Below are 20,118 nucleotides of genomic sequence, written 5' to 3'. Positions count from 1 at the left end.
GAGGTTTCCTTTGGTAGAAAGCTGTCTAGGGTTTAGTGTTTAAAATACTATAATGGTTGTATTTTTCAATGTAAGAGTTTTTTAAAGAGCAGTTTGAAACATTTTATACAAATGTTTTAATTTCTAGGAAACATCGAGGTAAAAGAAAAGAGACTAAAGGTTGAGTTAACCTTTTTCATGAAAATAAACATGGGTATACCAGATGCCTTCAAAAGTTTGTGGGGAAATTCCATGATCTTTCCATGTCATTTTTCCTTAAACTTGTTGATGCTCCCTCATCTTTTCTAATTATTTATCTGAGGGAGTTCAGTGGACGTAGAGCAAAGTGGGCTCCTTTGTGTGCCATTAAAACATTGGATGTCTTCAAAAAGAGGGAGGAAAAGATAGAATTTCAACCCGGAAGGCAGGGTGTAGAAATAGCATAAAATATGGCCTTGTATTGGAAATATATCTATTTAAAAATAACTAAGTTAATGTTTGCATTTTACTTCTTTTCTTTTAAGATCCAATAAGGACAGAGAAAGTCACCCATAGTAAGAAGATGGGAGACTGATTATGATCCACAAGGTTTAATTTTTAACAATTAATAGCCTAGGTAATCATTTATTGGCAGGTGAGTTAGAATCTTAGTTAACAAATTAAGAGTGTATTTAAAGAAAACATAGTTCTACCTAGAGCCTTAATGACTGCAGGCTATCACTGTAACATGTAACATCATAGCAGTCTCCTATTGTCCGTAACAAGGCTAATCTGTGAATGCATATTACATTTCTAAAAGCCCTGAGGTGCGTGTTTGTTCCGGCACTCTTTCTCTCTCCATGCCCGCACCCTCCTGCCCCTTCTCCGGGCCCTTCGCGTGAGTCATCAGCACCTTCTGAAACAGTGCCACACGAAGCCCTGCATTCATTCCTCTCTTTCTCATCCTCCTGACATGTAGCCGGAGATGCCGATGAGCCCGATTCGCAGCACCTCGGAGACGGCGCTAATTTATTAACTTCTCTAGATCCTTATTTTTCAAAGTTGTGCAATGCAATGACTCCTTTCGGGAGAAAGGGCTTTAATCTTGACCGATTAAAATGGATATCCATGGATTGACGGAAGGAGCTGAAGTGCAGTCTTGTGAAAAGTCTTCCAAGGGAGGGCTGTCATCACAAAAGGGAAATGAGAGGCAGTATTTTCAGGTGACCTTTGAACCAAGTGAGCTTCTAACCACTTAGAGGGAAGATGCATGCGCTGAGAGGACTCCCCCGAGGAAATAAGTCTCGTGCCCTGGCACATCTATCTCCAAGCCCCCGGGCTGTTTCATCTCCAGAAGGTTGCTCCCAGAGCAATAATTATGGATGGCAGGTAGTTCCCTGCCAGGTTTCTGCTCAATGGAATTCCACAGAGGAGGCCCAGGAACCTTAGCGAGGGACATTCAAGATCGTGCATGACTTGACTCCTGATTTCTTTTGACATTTGTGTTTTAGATGTTGTGTGTTACCTGTTCATGTCAAATCTTGCTCCGTACTCTCCCTCTTCCATGACTTCTCCTACCTCGATTAACATCTGCTTCATCTGTGTGCAGCTGGGCTCAAAGCTAGTGTTCAAATGACACGCTGTCCAGCACGAGTATACAACTCTCGCCACTATCAGACGCACAGTGTCTCCACAGGGCAGAGTGGAACTGCTCCTCTGAACTTTCTGAGACTGTAACTCTTAATGGGAGGAGAAAACCTCCTCTTCATGCTGCTGAGCAGGTGGTGGTTTCAAACAGCTGGCCTTTCAGTTAGCAGCCCATGTAATCTACTAAACAACCAGGGCTCCTTTTACCCTGAATATAGTCTCCTTAAGAGGTTTTCATTTGATCTGAGGTGAGGCCTAGACAAGAGAATTCCCAGACGTCCCCTAGGAGATCCTAATGTGCAGCTAGAGTTGAAAAATGATTTTTTTCATCAGTTGTTTTCTGAGTATGGTTCTAGACCAGCAGCATCAGCATCTTTGGGGAACTTGTTAGAAGCTCTTGAGCTGGGCCTTACATTCTGAAATTTCACAAGCTTCCAGATGATTCTCTGGATGCTGGAGTTTCAGGACCACTCCCTAAGTGAACATCAGATCACGCTTCAATCACTTTACCTTATTTATGGCTATGATAAATTAGATTTTTCTCAGCTAGATGGCTGCTTGTTTGTCTTCAAGTTTTTAAGGCCCCAAATGCTATATCTTTGGATAGTCAGGCACCACTAGCTTTCTTCACAACATTTGCTTATGCACCCATTTGTCTTCAGTGATCACATCAGGAAGGTGGGCATCACAGAAAGCTAGATTATTAGATCAAAGTGTTCTTGCATTGAGGGAGTACTTGAGTCAAGACCCAATGGCCATCTGCAACCTAAATTCTTAGCATATAGATATAAGTACATAGATCTGTTTCCCTATCATTATATATAAATATATTTACATATGCCCATGCCTGTATTTAGACCTTTATAAGTATCCTTTGCCTCCTACTTCTTTCCTCTATTTCCTTTTACTTCCCTCTTGTCCCACTATTATGTTTGGCCTTCATTCGGGTTTAGTAATTCCTCGATGTTACATTGCCCTTGATTAAGCCCCGTTAGGCATACTATGCCCTTTTCTCTCCATTGATTTTAGTTCACTTGTTGTTTCCCTGTCCCTGGGTTGTTTGATACCCCCTTCCTTTCAGTCACCTCCCCTATGCCCGTGTCCCCCCCGGAACCGTTGGTCCTGTTGTTTTCATCTCTGAATTGTTTATCTGGCCAATCTTATCTAGATAGACATGCAGAAACATTAATAAGTGCAAAAACTAGGCAAAGCCAAACAAAACAACAATGGAATAAAATCAACAAACAACAACTAAAAAAGTAACAAAAAATAACAACTAAAAGAAAGCCAATGACAAAAAAGGAAAAGCCTATAAATAGTTCCTGGTCTGTTTTTTGACCTTTAGGAGTATTTTCCAGTCGAGTCAGATTGGGTGCCACATTCTGTCCCAAAAGTCTATTTTTGGTATTCCCTGGGAGATTTCATGTGGGCAACAAAGACCACATGGAAGAAGCACACCAGCCTGTGTGATCATGAGGTATCGATGGGATCAGGTATCAGGCATCTAAGACCCAGAACAAAGTCATATAAATGTGAGGGGGACACGTGGAGTGGAGAACCAAAGTCCATCTGTAGACAAGTGGACACCCCCTTACAGAAGGGTCACAAAGAAAATATGAGCCAGTCAGGATGCAGTGTAGCACTGAAGCACTGATGAAACATACCACTTTCCCCTTGCTCTTCAATACCCCTCCCCTCCTCCCACTCCACTACCTCAAGTCTACCTTACAAATTGGACTAGACCAAAACAGGCACAGTGCTGCATACAAGGGCCAGCAAAACAGGGAATCCAGGATAGATAAGCCCCTCAGGACCAACAATGAGAATAGAGATACCAGGAGGATAGGGAAAGGTGGGGGGGGAAATGTGGAATCAACCACAAGAATCAACATATAACCCCCTCCCAGGGTGACGAACAACAGAAAAGTGGATGAAGGGTGACAAAGAGGAAGATGTAAAATATGAAAATAATAATCTATAAATTATCAAGGGTTGATAAGGGGAAAATTATGAGGGGCTTATATCAAGGGCTCAAGTAGAGAGGAAATACTATGAAAATGATGATGGTAACATATGTACAAATGTGCTTGACACAATGGATGAATGTATGGATTGTGGTAAGAGATGTAAGAACCCCCAATAAAAGTATGTAATAATTTTTAATTAGATTTTTCTTAATGATACAGTTGTACATGTGCTTCTGGTCATTTTTTAATATAGCACTTTTTTATTATAAGTTAGCTGGGGCTTTACATGTCAGATCATCAACTTTGGATTTGACGAAAGTGCCAATCAAATCCCCCAGTGCTTTGTCCTTCACCTGCACTTTGATTTCCCTTCGCCCTATGGTGGACGATCTTCCCTTCATGCAGCTAGCCTCTGCCAATTAGTTCTCTGATGCAGATGAGGGTAAATTCAGCATGGTTTCTCCTGTTTTGCTTTTCAAAGCATTTTGCACAAGAGTCTGTCCATTAATAGTTTCCTAATTGCGTCTGTCATTTAGGTATAATAGCAGCAAAACATAGGGTGTTAGCAAGAACATAACAACAGAAACATAATGCATAATCCTGTATAACATATCCTTAACAAGGTGTTCAAAATGGCATCAGTATTAGGAAATATAGACCATGTATTTATGGCATGCATTTTTAAATAAGAGTATTTTCACCATTTCTTGCTTGCAGAAAGCATTTTTCGTCATATGAATCCCTCTGTACAAATTTGGTGCTGCATCAGCACTAACCTACTATTTGAGCACATTCTACTTGTATATTAGATTTTCTTTGAATAGGAAGATATTTCTCTTCTGCTTTACCTCCAGTAATATCTTTTCTTTCTGACCATCTCTTGAATATACATACTGATTTCTTTCTAATTTTTTCCTGTACTTTATAACCGTAAATTCTGAGTTGTTTGGGGACCCTCTGTTCTTGGTGTTCAGGTATAGCCACAGGCCCCTGTTGACCATTTATGTAAAGGAGCACGAATTGCCCATCTCAGAAAGTTGCCTGAGGTCTCAGTTTTGTCCAGGCTTTTAAAAGACTTTTCCCTGACAACCATTTCATCTTAGAGATTGACCGATTTACTCATTTGAACCTGTAAGTGCGTTTTTCTTCTCAGCCTGAAACCAAGCATAATACTAAGTTTTTACTTCATGAGCATTTGTTCATGGTTCGTGATTTCTCTCTCTTTTTCTTTTTTTCAAAGCATTTCGCCCAAGCATCTGTCCACAAATTCGTGGTTAGTTTCATTAAACAATGAGGAATCATAGCAGGAGGAAACGGGAATGGGGAGTTAACCATCACTCACAAGTTCCATAGATTGGGTGTTTTGCAAACCAAACTCAAAATGGCATGAGCAAAATAAGAATGTTCGAGCTTGTTTTTAACAAGGGCATCAGGGATATGACTGCTTCAGGAACAGCTAGATCCAGGAGTGTAATGGGTCATCAAGATTTCTCCTATGTCTTGGCACTCCCTTCCTGTGTGCAGGATTCATTTCAGACATTTTATTCCATATTTGAAGACAGGTAGTAAATATAGATGCTAGGTTGCAGTTCATGAATTACGGATAACAGGGAGGGAGGTTGCTCCTCTAAGGAGACCTTCTGCAAAGGGCCTAGAGTGAGCACTCATTAGCCAGACCCAGGTGAGGTGCTCATGCTTGTTTGAGATGAGCCCTCAGACAACCCATGGATGTTGCACAGAGATGGTTGAGGATGCCAGGCAAGTAGAAACAACCCACACCACTCTAGTTGAGGATATTCCTGCAGAAAAGTAAAGACTATGTAGAAACTAAATAAAGATACTGATAGCCATAATAACCACCAATTTTTAAGAACACATGAGCCATTAAACGGCACCCTGGTGGCACTGTAAGTGTGTGACTGCTTGTGGCAAGGTTGATAGTTCAAAACCACCAGCCATTCAAGGGAGGAAGATGAAGACTTCTGCTTCCAGAAAGGTTGACAGCCTCAGAGACCATGTGTGCCTTAGCTGTGAATAAGAATTGACCCGATGGTTGTGGGGTTGGCTTTGAATTGTCCATTAGACACAGTGCTAGATGACTTATTTACGTGGGTTAATAACTATTACATATTTATCTATTCCATTTTAAGGATAAGTTCTACAAGTGTATAGATAATTCGTAGTAACACCCAGATTTAAAACAAAGCCGTAATTCTCTCTCATATCCACAGTTTGAATACTGTTTTAGGCTGTCTGAGAACAAACACTCTATTGCCCAAGTTTCAGCATCCAATGGGATCAAGTGCCCAGCTTGGTCTGATTCTGATCCATCAGTTATCCACTCATTCTATGTTCATGAAGTTTCCATTCTAGTAAGGAGAAGAGAGAAACATAAGTGAACATTTCAACTAAGAAAATATAAGGCAAGGATGCACCTAGGGGTTTGCTAAGGTACAGCAGTAGTGACGAATGCCTGAAAGACTAGGTGATATTTGAACCTCAAGGAGACTACCTGGTGATGACCCGGGTGAAGGGCCCTTGGGGAAGTCGAGGAAGTTCAGGGGGTTCCAGTTCACTGAGAGCATGAGGTGGTTTGAGAATCAGGTGCAGAGGCTTGATGATGTAGGGCTGATTTTATTCTGAGTACAACGGGAAAACCATCAGAAAGATTTATTTTTTCAACAGTTTTATTAGCACATAATTTACATGTCATACAATTGAGTAGTTCTTCCATTCAGTCATATCATGGGTACTGTACAATCACCACCACATCTGTCTTAGAACATCTCCCCCTCCCCCCCCATGGTTAGATCACCTTTAAAATGAGTTGTGCAAACATAATCAGCTCTAGTGTTCCCTCCCACCTCCCATCTTCATTATTTACTCCTGAAATCTTCTTTCTCTCCCTATCTCACACCCCACCCCTGCATTCCCTGTAACACCTTGTATCTGTTATTATCAGTATACATTCACCCCTCCTGTGCTACACAGCTGAGAAACCCCACAGAAAACAATGAACAACAGATCGCACTAAGTTGGTGAGGATAAGGTCTATTAGTAAAAAGACAAAAATAGATTAATGTGTGAGAGGGCGAAGACCCCCATCAACATTCAAAAGGCCAGGGAAGAATTTGTCATGGAACAACCAAGAGATACTTGGACCCAGAACAAATTCAGATCCTGCCTATAGAGAGGCCAACTGGCCAAATATCGACGTCAATCCAGCATAATCAAGATTACCATGACCTTCGCCTGAAAGTACGGCTTTTCAGGGCTCTTGCCTGTGGATAGAGCGGATCTGCCAGCGGCTCAGGCTGACTAGCTACTCTGAAGATAGGCTTGGGGCTCCCACGGTCCTCCTTAGCTTTCTACAAATTGGGTGTTCATAAGTTTAGCTCTGATACTTTCCACTCTATTCAAATTCTGTAATTGCCATCTTTGGATCCCACAAGCTGGTGTCCTTCTGGGTGGACTTAGTTGACTCTGCGCTCAGATGGCTGCTTGTTTGAATACCAGCCTTGAAGACCCCAGTCGCTATTTTGATTGATACCTGGGCACCATCTACTTTCTTCACCGCCCTTTGCTGTAGCACCCTTATCTTCAGCGATCATTTCACGAAGGTATCAAGCAGGGCCATGATGTAAGAACTAATTGTTCTTAAGTTGGAGCTAGGATCTCGTGCAAGCCCAGAACCCATTCCTGGCTGTATGCTCCTCCCCCCCCAACCCCCACAGATTCACTGCAAATAATATTCCAAAATGGCTGAAGCTTTCACGGAGCATCTGACCAACTCTCCTCCATTGCCATGTGGAAACGGGAAAAACCGGTGTGAGACTGTGGCATGCTTTACCTAAGGATACCCCCCTGGTTTTCTTCTTGGACCCAGAGAACCAGAGTGAACTAGCAGAAAGGTTTAACAGTTGTTTCTGAAATGTACCCCGTGGTGGCAAGTCAAATAGAATTCTTGATTGATTTCCTTCTACTTATTAAGGAACAGCAGCATGCGAGGTGTTTGACTCAGAAATCTGAACAAAGAACTCTCAGGGGGTGGGCATTGACCCCTCCCTTTGTGCTCCACTCCCTGTGTGAGTCTCCTTTCTACCTGTGACTTTCTCTCTCTTTTCCTCTGGCCAGGTGCCACACACCCCATCAGCCTCACTTTCTCCTGTGCTGTTTAAGGGAAATTGATCATTACCGAACCTTTTCATCTTAATGCATCCTTCTTATTGGCACAAAGCTGCGCTGCAAGCAGCCAGTGAGATGAAATGGTCACAGGAGACATGTTCCACATCTTAAAGGACTTCTTGCATTTTAGAAAGGGAGGGGCCTGGGTTATTCTTTTTAACTATGTTCATTAGCCTGGAGTCAACAATAATATACACTAGAAAAATGAAAGAACGCAAGTTGCTTATTCTTCCATCGGAGGACTTGTTTTATTTGGAGAGTGACGCCATTATGCTGGATGTGTTTCAGGCTGATGATTTGGGGTGAAAAAGAGACTGATCATTTTTATGAATAAAGAATGATGTATTCTTTCTTTAAAGAAAGCTTTTAAGCAATGAAGACAGAATACATTAAAAAGTGAACAGAAGGTAGTTTCTTTATTAAAAGATCATTTTATTGGGGACTCTTACTACTCTTGTTACAATCTATACATCATTTGTATCAAACATATTTGTATATGTATTGCCATTTGCCATCGTTCTTTTCTAGACATTTGCTTTCTATTGAACCCTTGGGATTAATAGAAACCAACCTTGGGATGGTGCCCGGTTATTAAAAGGTATAACATCTGGGGTCTTAAAGGCTTGCAGTTAAACAAGCAGTCATCCAATAGTGAACTCCTCCTTGTGGCCCCCTGATTGATTATAAATTGTTATTATTTTCATAGCTCACACCAACTGCTGTTTCCTTTCCCCTCTGTTGTCCTTCCCCCTGGGGGGTTGGGGTGGAGTGGATTATGTGCCATTCATTGTGATCAGTTCCACCTTCTCTGCCCTCTTCTCGCCCTCCCCCACGTCCCCCCACCCTTTTGGTATCACTATTGCCATTCCTATTCCTGGATTCTGTGTGCCATGAGCTTTATCTCTTATCTATGCCTATGTACATGTTCTAGACCATTCCAGAGTGAGAAACAATGCTGGGGCCATGATAGTGGGGGCTGAGGAATCCTCAAGGAACCAAAGATATGTTGTGTGATCCATCAGCACTCTACTGCACCCTGACTGACTCATCCCTTCCCTGTGACATCTCTGTAGGGGTATGTTACATTTTCTACAGATGGGCTTTGGGTTTCCACTCTGAACCCCTCATTCTCTATAAGGTGCTTTTGTTTGTTCATTGTTTGTTATGAATCTTCTGATGCTTGTTAACCGGTCCCTATGACACATCATGATTGTACCAGCTGGTGTGCTTCTTCTGTGTGGGTTTGTTGCTTCACTCTTGGATTACCGCTTGTTTAACTTCAAGCCTTTAAGACCCCAGATGCTATATCTCTTAAAATTTTTAATAGCCAGGCACAATCCATTTTGCTCACCACATTTGCTTATGCACCCATTTTGTTTTCAGCAATCGTGTGGGGGGTGGGGGTGAGGTGGCAGTGAGAATCACAAAATTCCAGTTTCTTAGAACAAAGTGTTCTTGTATTAAGGAAGGGTATGGGCAGAGGCCCAAGGCCCATCCACAGCCTCAGTGTATCGCCTTATATGTACATGCACATAGGTGAATACCTCTATTTTTATGGATTAATGTATTTACATAAGTGCACACCTCTGCTAATACCACTATCTATAGTTTTGCTTCCCCAGAGCCTTACTCTTTTTCCTTCCGCCTCCTCCTGCCCCACCATCGCCATGTTCCTTTGCCTTCCGTATCTGGGTACTTCCTCTCAGCTAGATTGCTATTGCTCCAATACCCACGATCTCTCACGCCTCCTGTTGGTTTGTTTTACTTCCATAGTTGTTCCCAGGTTTCTGGCATTATTTGTGCACCACACCCCTCCCCCCACCACCTTCTCACCCCAAGACCCTCTGGGGCCATCGGCCCCATTGCTCTCTTGCCGAGCTTGCTTCCCAGGCCTGTCTTATGTAAGTAGGCATGCCAACAATGTCCTAGGCCAAACAATAAGAAAAAAAGGATTGGAAAAAAACAAACGGTGCAGACGCCCGCCCCCCCCCCCGCAAAAAAAAATATGCATGGTTCCTGGTGTGTCCACTGGCCTTCATGAATCTCTCCCCGCTGGTCATGCGGGTGTTCTGGGGGCTGCCCCTTTTAGCCCGAGTCTATTTTGGGGGTTCTTTAGGGCTTTGTGGCTTGGTTTTGCTCCAATTGCTGATCTGTTATGTTCCCTTCTTGGTGTGTCCCACTGCTGGGGATTCAGACCACACTCTCTCCCCTCCGTGTGCCCCCATTGTTGTCCTAGGTCGCAGTATGCTCCAGTTGGGGACAACATGCGTTGAGTTGTTGGTGGCCATACCGTCCTCTGTGGCTAGGCTCTCTATTTATGTTGACAAGACATACTACACAAAGACCAATCTCAAAGACATATATTTTGAGCCTTTTTTCCCCCAGTGAGAAATATCTGGCCAGGACTATGCATGTTGCCTAGTCCCCTAATAGCAACTAAGTAAAACGTTGTCAGTTATCTCTGCCTCTGTTGGGGGGGAGGGGAGGGCTAGGAAATGTGCTCTCCTAATGTGGGACAGTTATGAAGCATGCATGGAATTATTGCTATTTCGTGTCTTTAAGTATAACTGTCAAAAAGCATGAGAAAATAAAGAACTGCAGGACCTCTAAATTTACATCCTGTCTTGAATCATGGGGAAATACTTCTCATTCTCATTTCTTTCCTTAGAAAACACTGTACAATTCCTTGTTTGTATAGCAAAGAGTATATTCCAGATAAAAATGGAAAATTATGTTTGCTCTGCTGATAGAGAGCTATGCAAATCACCTCCCACTAACTGGAGTATAGCCTTAGTGAAATTTGGAAGACACTATGAAAAGATGTAATAGGAAATAGAAAATGCCTTTTTCTGATTTGTTTTTCTGTATAGGAGTTAGCTTTGAGAAGCATTATGTGAGGTGATTTATTTTTAAATTATCCACACACACAAAATCCTGGATGCAGATTTACTGCCTCCATCACAATTTTACAGCTTTTCAGCTGACTTTTTTAGGTTAAGTTGCATCTGCACTTTTCTCTAGGACTAGCCATAAACCAAATGTGTATATTCGAGTCTCACTTTTCTAGATTGGGGTCACAGAATTGTCCACGTTGGAGATTTTGTCTTATATGTGAAGTCATCCATCAGGCGCAGGTGAAAACAGCTCAGCAAGGAATTTGAATCTGTTCATAATACTTTATAGTTTTATAGATTACTTTCTTTTAAGTGGAAGATACCAAGTAACATTTAAATGTATAATTATAAAGTATCCTATTTTCCCCAAAAGTAAAATGGAAGTAATTGCTGGGCATTTGAGTTGGTTCTGATGCATAGTTAACCCCGCACACAATAGAACGAAACATGACCCGGCCCTGTCCATCCACATAGCCTTTTTCAGTTTGAGCGCCTTGTTGCAACCACTGTATCCACTTATCTTCTTAAGGATTATTGGTTCCATGGTAGAACGTTCAACTTCTATGACTGATACTTTGGCTCATCTCCTAGCTCATGCACCTCAGATATAGCCAACATTCCTGAGTGCGGTGGCTGTGCATGCTGCTGTGATTCGAATGGGCCCAACTGAACAGAAACTGTCAGACGGAACTAGACTCGGAAGAAAGGCCAACTAGCAATGAAAATCCACTGGATGAAAGCTGTGCCACAACTGAGCTAGGTGATTGTGCAGCACTGGGCTTGGGGCATCAGCATTGGTCAGGGTTCCGCTCAGTGGAAGCTCACAGCTGGATGCTTCTGCAGCAAACCTTGCCTACCGGGTACTATGCACAGTGCTACACACTGGGGAAAACAGTACACACACCAGTTGTCTTCCAGGAGAATGCAATCTACGGAATACGATAACTAGAAAGCAAAACTTTCACTAATAATTAATAGCAACTTGAAACATTATGGAGACGTATGTATTATTCCGTGTAGAGTAGTAAAGCAAATCCAGGGAGACTCACTTATGTACAGGAAAGAACTTTATATCAAAGATCAATTGTATATTAGAAAACCATTCCAGCCCAGTCCAGATCAAGTCCATAAGTCTGATGTTAACCCATGTGGCCGATACCAGTCTATAAATTCCTCCTCAGACTCACACAACACAAGCAATGATGTCAAATACAGGAAGATCACAGGCCATGGGTGGAGAGCCTTGTGGATCCAGTGACAGTGGAAGCATCTCAGAGCTGGGGTGGGTCTCCACATGGCTCCTCCAGCTCCAGGGCTCTGGCTCCATCAGCATAGCTCCATGTGGCTTGTCAACAGGAATGTCTCTCAGGGAGAGTGTGTGTCCCGCCTCTCAAGAGGAACAAAGGAGTTCCCAGAATCCTCAGGAGATGACCATGCCTGCACAGAGGCTTCATTGGCTATGGCCTGATTGACAGTCTAGACTCCACCCCTTCACTCAAGTTGACAGGAGATTATGTAACTGCCACGAAATATTAAGTTTTATGCTATGTATGTTTCTAAGATGGGAGGCTAACTTAGCTGGGGTGGGAAGGGAAGAGGGTTGGAGGTTTCAATGAATTAATTCTTTGAAGAAATGACCTTTAAGCTGAGATCAGAAAGAAGAGTTGACGTTATTATGTGTGAAGTCAGGGGAAATCCAAGGGTTGTTGTGTTTGGAGACAAGGAATCAAGACGAAAGGAGGCATGAAAGAGAGTCGGCTCCACACATTACCGCCCAGTGCTTTGACAGCTTCTTTTAACCCAGCCATTACTCAGGACACCCTTCAGCCCCATCGCCATTTGTCAGAATAGTAGAGTTCATTAGGAACTATCTCAGTTTATCATCCTGCAGGAAGCCTACAGCTCTAGCCTTGCCATGAATTAATCATTCTCTTCATTATAACTATTTTTCTCTTATAATTTTATTGGGGGCTTGTACAGCTCTTATCACAATCCATACATATATCCTTTGTGTCAAGCACATTTGTACATATGTCGCCATAATCATTTTCAAAACATTTTCTTTCTACTTGAGCCCTTGGTATCAGCTCCTCATTTTTTCCCTCCCTCCCTCATCCTTCTTCCCTCCTGAACCCTTGATAATTTATAAATTATTGTTTGTTCATGTCTTACACTGACCGATGTCTCCCTTCATGCAGTTTTCTGTTGTCCGTCCCCCTGGGAGGAAGTTATATGGAGATCATTGTGACTGGCTCCCTCTTTCTCCCACTCTGATCCAATTTGTTTTATTTTGACTCATGCCTTTGTCTATACAATGTGTGGTGAAAACCAGGTCTTGGTTTCCCCACTGGGCTATGGACATACTTGTTGTTGTGAGGGGCCCTTGAGTCCATGCTGACGCACAATGACCCTGTGCACAGTAGAATGAAACACTGCCCGTCCTGCTCCATCCATGTAACAGTGTTGTTGAACCCACTGTCCCAGCCACTATCTCAATACCCCTTGTTGAGCATCTTCCTCTTTTTCTCTGGTCTTCTGCTTTATCATACATGCTATCCTTTTCCAGGGACTGGTCTCCCCTGACAACATGTCTACAATACGGGAGACAAAGTCTCCCCATCCTTGGTGCGAAGCAGAGCGAGATTTGGTTGCTCTCCTGGCAGGCCACGGTACTTTGATTCTTCCTCACCACCAACAGAACTCAGTGCATCAGTTCTTCTGCTCGCTTCCTTATTCATTGTCCAACTTTAAAGTGGATTTGACTCAAAGGTTCCAAACTAACAGCCATTGTGTTCATTGAAACTCAAAGTGATCCTATAAGACAGAGTAAGACTGCCCCTGTACGTATCTGGGACTATAAATCTTTATGGGGATGCAATGCCTCCTCTCTTTCCCTAAGAGGTGCCAGTGGTTGCAAACTGCTGACCTTGCCTTAGCAGCACAGTGCATAAGCCACCACACTACCCGACAATTAAAAGTACCAGGCACACCTTAATCTTCAATGCGTGACAAGGTAGATTTTCCCAATGCAATGAGTCATTGGATTTGTGGACTGCTGCTTCCACGAACATTGGCTGTGGGCCCAACCTAAAGTGAAATTCTTGACAGCGTCACTCTGTTCTCTGCTCATCGGGATGCTGTCTTTTGGTTCAGTTGTGAAGATTTTGGTTTTCTTTACTTTGAATTGTAATCGATACTGAAGGCTGAAGTCCTTGATCTTCATGAGCAAGGGCTTCTAGCCATCATGAGTTGTATCCTCTCTGTGTCACAGGTTGGTAACACCTGTTGACAGGTTCCTCCACCTCTGCCGCTGCATTCTTCATCATAGTCCAACTTCTCAGGTGATTTTTCAGCACACTGATTGAATAAGCAGGATGAAAAGATGCAACCCTGAATTTAAGGGTTGTTCGGTTCTTTCAGCTGTCTTTTGGTCCACGTGCTGATTGCCCATGAGCACCGTGAAGGGTTCTGGTATCCCCATCCTTATCAGTACTAGCCATCGTGTGTTATGATCCACAGAGCCATGCTCCATAAACACAGTGGGGCTCCAATTAAAATCAAACTGAGGAATGTTTCCTTGTGCGTGGTTTCATATTTCTGTTGGATTTATTCTGAAATAGGATCTACTCTGCCTTCTCTCCGGCTAATTCTGGGCCATCTTAATGACGTGGATGCAGACCCTCTTGGAGACTGCTCTCAAGAGTATTTGTCCATTTAATCAAGGTTCATGAATCTCCCCCAAGGCAAGATCCGATAAGGCTGGGATTGTAATGACATTTTTTTAGAGCAGTGCTTCTCCTCTTTGCTAGAAAAAAATTGTGCTGGTGTCAAACCCTGTCCCCTTCGCTTTACTGAACACGCGATAGAACTGAGGAAATATTTATATATGTAATTCTATTTACCTCAACTGCACTCATTCTTATATACATTTACTCTAATTCATTTGCTCTTTATATGGTATAATTATAGCCAAGACTTATTTACTTTTACCTTAAAGAACATTTTACTAAATTATTTGTATCCAACAAATAAATCATTTTCAGTCGAAAGCTCCTATTTAAGAAGCTATATCTCATATCCCTTAACAAATAAGATATGGCTATTTAAATAGGAATTATCCTATTTCAAATAAGTAAATACATCATTGAGCTAATATTTATCAAGAATGAGTGGGGAATCTGTCTGACTAGAATACATAAACGCGTCTTCCATAAGAAAGCATCAGAGGAATTACCTCCAGCTCAAAGCTAAGAAATGCTATTGTTTCCACCAAAGCAAAAAGAAGAGATCAAAGCACTCTGTGCTCAGAATTTTCCTTAGAATAAATGAGGCTAGAAATGTCAAGAGAGAAAACAAGCATACCCGGAGGATTCCGCTAGGAAATACACTCTGTGAGGAAAAACGGTCAGTGCTTATGGGAGCAAGATTGATTTTTATTTTTAACTCTGCTGACTTTCCTAACTGATCACAAGAACTATCAGCCTTAAAATTGGATTCAAGGCCCCTCGTCAAGCTTTCTCAGTGGGTTTTATTTTTCCTCCTTCACTGGCTTTTTTATTTTCCTCTGTTCCCTTTATTTCACATTTCTGGCACCTTTTGTTTGGTGGCTATCTGGTGGATGGAGACAGAGTGATGATAAATTAACCTTTCAAAGGTTAGCCTCGACACCATCAGAAAAGTTACCTTGGACCCAGAATTATTATAGAAAACACAGGATTTTTAACTGGCAAGAAATTAATGTAGATTTATTAAAACGCATGGATGATGCTTACAAAATTGCCTATCTAGTTACATGGACCACTTAACGTCAACTAGGGAAAGGATATGTCTTCCAGAGGTTCAAATGTATGAAATTCTGTTGGTCATTTAAGAAGATTTTAAACACATCTTTACTTGACTCAATAATTCAAGGCACAATGACTCTAGTTTTCACCTGCTTTGGCCAAATCCTCCATAGCATCACCTTTTATGCCTCAAATCCCTCTTCTTTCCCCAGATAGTCTTTTCCTTTGTACTCGTTGATGTACATAAGATAGTTAATGTCACATAGGTATGTGACATAATACAGAATTTACTATACTGTGCTTCTCTTCTTTTTTTCAAGTCATTGCTGACACTATATCTATAGATAATTAATAAATATTTGTATATAAATGTGCAAAAGTCAGGCCACCGAGAGAATCTAAATGGCAGTGAGTTCCTAACAACGATAATGGCAGTAACTCACGACATGAATAATGGCAAGGACTCTGGTGTCAGCCTTACACAGCTCATCTTGGCTACTTCATCCTGCTTGTGGTGTGTTCATTACACCTTGGCGTCTGTTGTGCACTTATATGTAAGTAGAGGAATATGCATGGCTGTCGGGATACAGAAATGGACCAGGGAGTATGCCTTTGCGAATCTTAAAAGATGGGATGGGTAAATCAGGAGAGGAAGTTGTTTTAAAGTACTCTAGCAAACACCTTACGAGGAGCGCAGATGGCCTGGTGAGTTATGTGTTTGTCTGCCAACCACAGAGTCAGCAGTTTGAAAACAGCAGATCCAGAAAAGAAATTGGAGGCTCTCTTTGCCCAAAGACTTACAATCCAGTTCTGACAGATGACTGCTTGACCAGAGAGGGATAATTGAGAAGTCGTTGCACTAGGAAAGGATGATGTGACCACAAAGCATCACAGAACTGTAACTGAGTGGGGTAGAGCTCAATGTGAAGCAGGAGGGGTGGGCTTATGTTTGCGATTTAAGCAGAGATGAATTTTAAAGCGGGCGCCATGGAGGTGCCACCGAGAGTCAGTTTGGAGGGAAACAAAACTAGATCATGTCAAGGAGACTACTCTTGTTGGCTTTGTTAGGTGCCATCTAGTCCATTTGGACGCATCGCGACTCCATGCACGCCAGCACGAACCACTTCCCGGTCCTGTGGCACTGTCGCCGTTGTTCCTGTGCTGGAGCCCCTCGGTATAATCACTGGGCCCACCCCTCTCCTTGAGGGCCTTTCTCTTTCACCTGTCCCTCTCCTTTACCAAGCACGGCTTCCTTCCCCAGCACCCACTCCTCCTGACGACAGGTGCAGAGACTGTAAGATGAAGGCTTGCCCTGCTGTCCTCTAAGGAGCACTCAGGCTGTGCTCCCTGCAAGGCAGATGTATTTGTCCATTAGGCATCCCGTGGGACGTTCAGTATTCTTTGCCAACAACACCATTCAAATGCATCCATTCAAATGCACAGGCTGCTTAGAAAACTGCTAACATAGTCTAGGGAAATAGGGATAGGGACCTTACCCAGACAGAAATGGAGAGAAGGATATAAACTTTAGAAATATTTTGGAAGTAGATGGGGGGAGATGTTGTTCTGATTTGATAAATCCTGTGTTGAAATAGAGACAAAATCAAAAGCTGAGATAGTGAGGAAATCTAAGAAGGGTGTGCAGAATTAGGGTAGGAGGAGGTGGCAGGACACTGAATCCAGTTGGATTTGGGTGTTGGTTTGGCACCCAAGAGACGAAGGCCACTGCCATTGCGGTCACAGGTAAAACTAAACTCAGAGATAAGGTTGTTCAGCCTATAGCACCTTCCCTGGAGAGAGAGTAGACGAGTTAACCAAAGGTCGGGCGTTAACAAAGATGGAGGTAAGACTGAAATCTGTCTACTTCCTGGTCAGCACCATGTACTTGCACATGCGCACCCCGGAGAGCCTGCTGGCTTGGCTCCAGACCACTGCAGGAATGTGAGTATCACAGTAAAGAAGCCACCAGCATTTTTTTGTTTGTTTGTTTTCCAAACCAAAGACATTTGTGCTTACGCTCTGTTATTGCTATTTGGGACTGTCAAGTCATAGACTGCTAGCAACTCTATCTATAATGGAGACAAGACACTGCTAGATACTGTCCCCACTCACTGTGGTGGTGTTTGAGCCCAATGTTGCAGCCAGTCATTGTCAACCCATCTTCCCAAAGCGCGGCAGTTTCCACTGTCCAGGACTGGTTTCTCCTGATAGCATGCCCAAAGCACATGAAAACAAGTTCCACCATCCTCAGGTCTGAGGAGGGCTTCCTCCAAGATCAGTGCATCTGTTCTTCTAGAAATCCCTGCCACTTGTAATATTCTTCACCCAAACCGTAGTTCAGATGCGTCTGTTCTGAGCTCTTACTGATCGGTTGTCCAGCTTTCCCTGCATAGAAGGGGCTTGAAAATGCCCTGGCCGAGGTCATCTATGAAGTGTGCAATAGCAAATGTGCAATGAACACGTTTGAAATATTATGAGAACTACCAAAGAGTGGCACAGAGACATGACGTGAGCACACGCTTTTGGAAAGTGGTGCCGATAGACTTGCTCCACACAGGGTTGCCATAAACCTTTGTTACCAGTGAAGAAGAAGAAAGCTAAATCTGATAAAATTAGGTATGCTTCTATTGCAGCTCCACATGGCTTTTTTGAAGCAGAAAGTCATCCCAATTTTAATGTATGTAGCTTGGTAAAACGAGTTAATGCAATTTTAATCACATCCAATGAGAGAGTTGTGTACAACGCAAACAAGGGAAAGCTTAGATGAAGAAATATCAACTCAAACATGCTTTATTGGAAAAACAAATGTTTGATTTTCTCTGAAAAAGAGATGTTTCTATAGCTGTAGAATCAGAAAGGAGATTGTGACCAAAATTCAGAGGAAAAGAAGGATTGAAAGAGTTGGAGTCTTATTGTTACTTGCAAACAAAAGGCGTTATCTCTAGAAGTTAAGTGTGCAACCAACTCACTAAGGTAATTTTGCCTTTGTTATAGATGTGCCTCACGCCATATTACAGTTTATCAGGAAGGGAGGATATATCTGCCTCAACTATAAATGCCATCAACCTGTGGTATCAACCACGTTCTTTACATGAAATTCAGGAAGAAAGTCTATCTAAGTGTGTGCTGCATACTAAGGTGCTGTCTAAGTTGCTGCGGCGACTCCAATTGTTAGTGATCATCAAGTCGATTCCGACAGAAAACAGCTCTCTGTGTAACAGTGAGCTCTCTGTGTAACAGAGTGGAACAGTGCCCCGTCCTGCACGGCCCTTACAGCTGTTTTTTGGGCTCCTGCTTGCAGCCATCGAGTTGAGGATCTTGCCCTGTTTTGCTGACCCTCCACCAAGCAGGATGTCCTTTACCAGGGGCTGGCCCCTCTGGATAACCTGTTTAAAGTACGCAAGATGATGCCTCACCGCACTCTCCTCATTCCTAGGGGACATTCTGGATATACTTCTTTCAAGACCGACGCATCGTATTAGTATATTAGATTAGTATGAGGGGCCGTGCTGAGAAGCATTGGAGTGCTAACCAGAGTGTGTGGTTCAAACCCACCAGCCACTCCATTAGAGGAAGAGGAGGCTCCCGGCTCCTGTAAAGATTCACCTTGTCGGGAAGCCTGAATAGGGTTCCTATGAGTTGGACTTGGCAGTGAGTGGATTATATTAGTATCATATAGTAGTTATTCTCTATTACAAATAAAGAGGTTTTTCATAGAATAAAACAATATAGTCCTTTCATTTAAGTCGATTTTAATAATGAGAGATTTTAATCATGTGAAAATGAAAGCATTTCATACTATCCTATTCATAACATAATTCATACAATTGTGTACACATTAATGCTTTCAAAGCATCTTGTATGGGTTTTAATTTGCATAACCTTTGAATTTCATTCCCTTGAGGTATCAATGAATCAGATATAATATTAAGGACATTTAGGAAACACAATGGAGGATAACAGATGGGTGGACCTCTTGCCAGACTTAAATAGAAGCATTTTCATTGAGCTAGTAAGACATTCGTTGCATTTTTATGTAGCATAGGGAAAACATACTAATATACTCGATAGACAAACTACTATTTACGTTCTAGAGAAGTGTTCTGTTGGTTTTAGGTAAGTAAGAATTTCAGGACTAAGGTGACTGGAAACGATATGAAGGTTCACAGTCAGGAGAGCCGGGCTCTCGGTATGTTGAAGGAGAGAGAGCAGCCACCCAAAGGTTCTAATTCACACTCTTCCATTGGCCACTCGCTACCTGGATTGGGGCAAGCTGACTTTCTCTGGCCCTCAATTTCCCTTTCTGTCCACGGACACTCCACAGGCTGTGTGTAGTACCTGAGAGGAGGTATGTGCAATCTTCACTGTTTTGTCTAACGTGTAGAAAAACGTATTACTAAAAAGACTGACAGAGAGGTGAGTTGCGTAGATTTTCCTGTAAAGAAACTCAGAGAACCAAATCAACATCAAGAGCGTCTCCACCGTGTTCTAAGACAAGCAATTGATCTCATTGCCCAGTGGAGAAGACAAGCCGGGAACCTGTGTAATAAACAACTGTGCCAAAGGAGCCTTGCTTGTGGGCAGAGATACTCTTGAGAATAACACTCAATTCTATCGGAGGATGGAGGCTGTTGTCAATATGTGCCCAGAAGTACCAAGAACAGCAACTGTGCTTTCGGACTT

At 42.6% G+C, this 20,118-nt stretch overlaps 1 protein-coding gene across 2 annotated transcripts in view; it reads left to right on the top strand.

The window, feature by feature from the left end:
- The window catches only part of PREX2 (phosphatidylinositol-3,4,5-trisphosphate dependent Rac exchange factor 2), a 322,717-nt gene that overhangs the window by 220,309 nt on the left and 82,290 nt on the right, over window positions 1-20,118 (top strand). The gene's annotated exons all lie outside the window — the stretch shown is intronic.

The sequence above is a fragment of the Tenrec ecaudatus genome, chromosome 5 (genome assembly GCF_050624435.1).
Source record: "Tenrec ecaudatus isolate mTenEca1 chromosome 5, mTenEca1.hap1, whole genome shotgun sequence".
NCBI lineage: Eukaryota > Metazoa > Chordata > Mammalia > Afrosoricida > Tenrecidae > Tenrec > Tenrec ecaudatus.
This window is presented reverse-complemented; position numbering and strand designations above follow the sequence as displayed.